Source organism: Aphelocoma coerulescens, unplaced genomic scaffold (assembly GCF_041296385.1).
Source record: "Aphelocoma coerulescens isolate FSJ_1873_10779 unplaced genomic scaffold, UR_Acoe_1.0 HiC_scaffold_39, whole genome shotgun sequence".
Taxonomy (NCBI): domain Eukaryota; kingdom Metazoa; phylum Chordata; class Aves; order Passeriformes; family Corvidae; genus Aphelocoma; species Aphelocoma coerulescens.
Genome location: NW_027183733.1, coordinates 3,957,607 through 3,963,606, shown reverse-complemented (window position 1 = coordinate 3,963,606; position 6,000 = coordinate 3,957,607).

Here is a 6,000-nt window from a genome sequence, read left to right as displayed (position 1 = left end):
TTCCACCAGGTCCTGCTGTGTCACAATGGGTCCTGTGGTCCCTGAGGCCCTCCAAAGTCATTGTGGAGGCTTGCTTCCATGAGGTTCCATTATGTGCCAGTGGTCATCTTGGTTCCAGGAGTTTCCTTAGTGTCACAATGCTCTCCATGCTTCCATTAGGCCCTGCTTTGCCACAATGGTCCCCTTGTTTCCATGAGGCCCCGCTGTGTCACAATGGACCTATGGTTCCATGATGTTGCGTGGTGTCACCGTGCTCTTCTTGAATCCGCCGTGTAACCATGGACCATTGGTTCCATGCGGCGTGTCACAATGGGCTCCTTGATTCCATGATTCCCCACGGTGTCACAATGGAGCCTTGTTTCTAGGAGGTTCTGTACTGTCACAATTGCCTCCTTGATGCCATCAGCCCCTGCAGTGTCACAATGGCTCCTTGGTTCCATGAGGAACACAATAGCTTGGCATAAGCATTGAGCAACAGCTGCTGAACACACCTGGCAACATCTGCTTGCATCAAAAGAGTGCTTCAAGCTGACAATGGCACCAGCAGCTTCCATCTGCAACAGAGACCCAGGAAAGGACAGGCTGTGCCGGTTTGGACAAATGTGGAGGAAAATATCCTCTGATAGAAGGCAGGTTACACCCAGCCCTCCCCCACCAGGTTTTTGGAAAAAAGAACTTTCCTGGGAAGAAAGTGAAAGAGATAAAAACTATTTTTTTAACAAACACACAGGAAAAGGATAACAATGCTAAATATTAAAAGCTCTCGCTGTGCAGAGAAAGCTGGGATAATTTGAGAGTCCTTCTGTGTTTCGGTGGGGTCTCCTGAAACATCCATAGACAGCGAGGCCCGTGCAAAGAAACAGGGAGCGATTCTTGAGAGAAGTTTCAGAGCTCTTTCTTCTCCAGCCACATGGGCGGGGCACTGCCAAAGAACTGAGCAATCACAGCACAACCAGGGCCCTCCTGGCACAGGGCAACACAAAATAAGCAGTGCTGAACAGGATTAGGGCACATGTGAGCAGGGAGCAGGGAGACCCCCGTGCCCAGGCCATGCCTCTACTCCAGGGTCCCCTCTCCCATGACCGCATGGCAGGAGGGAGGAACCCCAACACTTCCGTAGGTGTAGTCTCTCTCCTCCTCCTTGCAGCTGGCTCATGGGCCCACATTCAGGGCCCCCACCTCGGGAGAAAATTCTCCCAATGTGCTCTGATGTTGAAAGAGTCAAGAAGAGAAGAAGGGAAAAAAAACCCCCGAAGTCCCAGGAAAACAAAGTTCAACTCTCCATCTCCCCCCAGAGAAAAGGAGCTGAAAACTGGCTAAAAAGAAACAAAGTTGCTTCCTCTGCTCTTGCTGCAAGCAGGATGCAGAGGAGTGTGTATGTGTGTCCTTGAACAAACGCTCTGAGAAGTTTGTCCGGTTTTTTTTCCTCTCCCCCCTCTCAGGCTCAGTTGAAAGGCACAGAAACGCACAAAGTTCACTTCTGGGCATAGAGCAGCAATAGGGGATACACACAATAAAGTCACCCCAAGACACAGGGACAGAGAATTCAGTGGAAAGACTCCGAGAATTCTGCTCCCAGAGATCATTCATTCCTGCTCACACTGACCCTTGTAGAAAGGGGACATCGTTCCAGGCAGCCTGTACTGAGCATGTGGCTCCTGAGTGGGGTTTGTTGTTTAGGAAACCTGCTCCGGCTTTTCCATTCTTTCCTTGCAAACAGGAAAACTTCTCCTGAGGCTGTGTGCAGGCAGAGCCCTGAGGAGAGCAGGTGGCACATGGTGCGCTGGGCTGGGACAGCCAGCTGCAGAGCTCAAGGGAAGAAGCCCAAAGTGTCACAATGGCTCCTTGCCTTCCCATGCAACACCTGGGTCACAATGGTCTCCTTGATTCCATGAGGCCCCACTGTGTCACAATGGCTCCTTGGTTCCATCAGGTTCCGCAGTGTCACCATGGTCTCCTTTGATCCGCATTGTCATCATGGACAATTGGTTCCATGAGGCCCCGCAGTGTCACAATGGTCCCTTGCTTCCATAGCTTTTACGTTGTAACAATGGACTCCTTGCTTCTATGAGCTAGCCTGCTTTTTGCAGAGGTGTCTTTGGTTCCAACAAGGCCCCGCTGTGTCTCAGTGCACCCTGGCTTCCATGTGGATGTGGAGTATCACAAAAGCTCCTTGGTTCCACCAGGTCCTGCTGTGTCACAATGGGTCCTGTGGTCCCTGAGGCCCTCCAAAACCATCGTGGAGGCTTGCTTCCATGAGGTTCCATTATGTGCCAGTGGTCATCTTGGTTCCAGGAGTTTCCTTAGTGTCACAATGCTCTCCATGCTTCCATTAGGCCCTGCTTTGCCACAATGGTCCCCTTGTTTCCATGAGGCCCCGCTGTGTCACAATGGACCTATGGTTCCATGATGTTGCGTGGTGTCACCGTGCTCTTCTTGAATCCGCCGTGTAACCATGGACCATTGGTTCCATGCAGCCGTGTCACAATGGGCTCCTTGATTCCATGATTCCCCACGGTGTCACAATGGAGCCTTGTTTCTAGGAGGTTCTGTACTGTCACAATTGCCTCCTTGATGCCATCAGCCCCTGCAGTGTCACAATGGCTCCTTGGTTCCATGAGGAACACAATAGCTTGGCATAAGCATTGAGCAACAGCTGCTGAACACACCTGGCAACATCTGCTTGCATCAAAAGAGGGCTTCAAGCTGACAATGGCACCAGCAGCTTCCATCTGCAACAGAGACCCAGGAAAGGACAGGCTGTGCCGGTTTGGACAAATGTGGAGGAAAATATCCTCTGATAGAAGGCAGGTTACACCCAGCCCTCCCCCACCAGGTTTTTGGAAAAAAGAACTTTCCTGGGAAGAAAGTGAAAGAGATAAAAACTATTTTTTTAACAAACACACAGGAAAAGGATAGCAATGCTAAATATTAAAAGCTCTCGCTGTGCAGAGAAACCTGGGATAATTTGAGAGTCCTTCCGTGTTTCGGTGGGGTCTCCTGAAACATCCATAGACAGCGAGGCCCGGGCAAAGAAACAGGGAGCGATTCTTGAGAGAAGTTTCAGAGCTCTTTCTTCTCCAGCCACACGGGCGGGGCACTGCCAAAGAACTGAGCAATCACAGCACAACCAGGGCCCTCCTCGCACAAGGCAACACAAAATAAGCAGTGCTGAACAGGGTTAGGGCACATGTGAGCAGGGAGCAGGGAGACCCCCGTGCCCAGGCCATGCCTCTACCCCAGGGTCCCCTCTCCCATGACCTCATGGCAGGGGGGAGGAACCCCAACACTTCCGGAGGTGTAGTCTCTCTCCTCCTCCTTGCAGCTGGCTCATGGGCCCACATTCAGGGCCCCCACCTCGGGAGAAAATTCTCCCAATGTGCTCTGATGTTGAAAGAGTCAAGAAGAGAAGAAGGGAAAAAAAACCCCCGAAGCCCCAGGAAAACAAAGTTCAACTCTCCATCTCCTCCCAGAGAAAAGGAGCTGAAAACTGGCTAAAAAGAAACAAAGTTGCTTCCTCTGCTCTTGCTGCAAGCAGGATGCAGAGGAGTGTGTATGTGTGTCCTTGAACAAACGCTCTGAGAAGTTTGTCCGGTTTTTTTTCCTCTCCCCCCTCTCAGGCTCAGTTGAAAGGCACAGAAACGCACAAAGTTCACTTCTGGGCATAGAGCAGCAATAGGGGATACACACAATAAAGTCACCCCAAGACACAGGGACAGAGAATTCAGTGGAAAGACTCCGAGAATTCTGCTCCCAGAGATCATTCATTCCTGCTCACACTGACCCTTGTAGAAAGGGGACATCGTTCCAGGCAGCCTGTACTGAGCATGTGGCTCCTGAGTGGGGTTTGTTGTTTAGGAAACCTGCTCAGGCTTTTCCATTCTTTCCTTGCAAACAGGAAAACTTCTCCTGGGGCTGTGTGCAGGCAGAGCCCTGAGGAGAGCAGGTGGCACATGGTGCGCTGGGCTGGGACAGCCAGCTGCAGAGCTCAAGGGAAGAAGCCCAAAGTGTCACAATGGCTCCTTGCCTTCCCATGCAACACCTGGGTCACAATGGTCTCCTTGATTCCATGAGGCCCCACTGTGTCACAATGGCTCCTTGGTTCCATCAGGTTCCGCAGTGTCACCATGGTCTCCTTTGATCCGCACTGTCATCATGGACAATTGGTTCCATGAGGCCCCGCAGTGTCACAATGGTCCCTTGGTTCCATAGCTTTTACGTTGTAACAATGGACTCCTTGCTTCTATGAGCTAGCCTGCTTTTTGCAGAGGTGTCTTTGGTTCCAACAAGGCCCCGCTGTGTCTCAGTGCACCCTGGCTTCCATGTGGATGTGGAGTATCACAAAGGCTCCTTGGTTCCACCAGGTCCTGCTGTGTCACAATGGGTCCTGTGGTCCCTGAGGCCCTCCAAAGTCATTGTGGAGGCTTGCTTCCATGAGGTTCCATTATGTGCCAGTGGTCATCTTGGTTCCAGGAGTTTCCTTAGTGTCACAATGCTCTCCATGCTTCCATTAGGCCCTGCTTTGCCACAATGGTCCCCTTGTTTCCATGAGGCCCCGCTGTGTCACAATGGACCTATGGTTCCATGATGTTGCGTGGTGTCACCGTGCTCTTCTTGAATCCGCAGTGTAACCATGGACCATTGGTTCCATGCGGCCTGGCTGTGTCACAATGGGCTCCTTGATTCCATGATTCTCCACGGTGTCACAATGGAGCCTTTTTTTTAGGAGGTTCTGTACTGTCACAATTGCCTCCTTGATGCCATCAGCCCCTGCAGTGTCACAATGGCTCCTTGGTTCCATGAGGAACACAATAGCTTGGCATAAGCATTGAGCAACAGCTGCTGAACACACCTGGCAACATCTGCTTGCATCAAAAGAGGGCTTCAAGCTGACAATGGCACCAGCAGCTTCCATCTGCAACAGAGACCCAGGAAAGGACAGGCTGTGCCGGTTTGGACAAATGTGGAGGAAAATATCCTCTGATAGAAGGCAGGTTACACCCAGCCCACCCCCACCAGGTTTTTGGAAAAAAGAACTTTCCTGGGAAGAAAGTGAAAGAGATAAAAACTATTTTTTTAACAAACACACAGGAAAAGGATAGCAATGCTAAATATTAAAAGCTCTCGCTGTGCAGAGAAAGCTGGGATAATTTGAGAGTCCTTCCGTGTTTCGGTGGGGTCTCCTGAAACATCCATAGACAGCGAGGCCCGTGCAAAGAAACAGGGAGAGATTCTTGAGAGAAGTTTCAGAGCTCTTTCTTCTCCAGCCACATGGGCGGGGCACTGCCAAAGAACTGAGCAATCACAGCACAACCAGGGCCCTCCTCGCACAGGGCAACACAAAATAAGCAGTGCTGAACAGGGTTAGGGCACATGTGAGCAGGGAGCAGGGAGACCCCCGTGCCCAGGCCATGCCTCTACCCCAGGGTCCCCTCTCCCATGACCTCATGGCAGGGGGGAGGAACCCCAACACTTCCGTAGGTGTAGTCTCTCTCCTCCTCCTTGCAGCTGGCTCATGGGCCCACATTCAGGGCCCCCACCTCGGGAGAAAATTCTCCCAATGTGCTCTGATGTTGAAAGAGTCAAGAAGAGAAGAAGGGAAAAAAAACCCCCGAAGTCCCAGGAAAACAAAGTTCAACTCTCCATCTCCTCCCACAGAAAAGGAGCTGAAAACTGGCTAAAAAGAAACAAAGTTGCTTCCTCTGCTCTTGCTGCAAGCAGGATGCAGAGGAGTGTGTATGTGTGTCCTTGAACAAACGCTCTGAGAAGTTTGTCCGGTTTTTTTTTCCTCTCCCCCCTCTCAGGCTCAGTTGAAAGGCACAGAAACGCACAAAGTTCACTTCTGGGCATAGAGCAGCAATAGGGGATACACACAATAAAGTCACCCCAAGACACAGGGACAGAGAATTCAGTGGAAAGACTCCGAGAATTCTGCTCCCAGAGATCATTCATTCCTGCTCACACTGACCCTTGTAGAAAGGGGACATCGTTCCAGGCAGC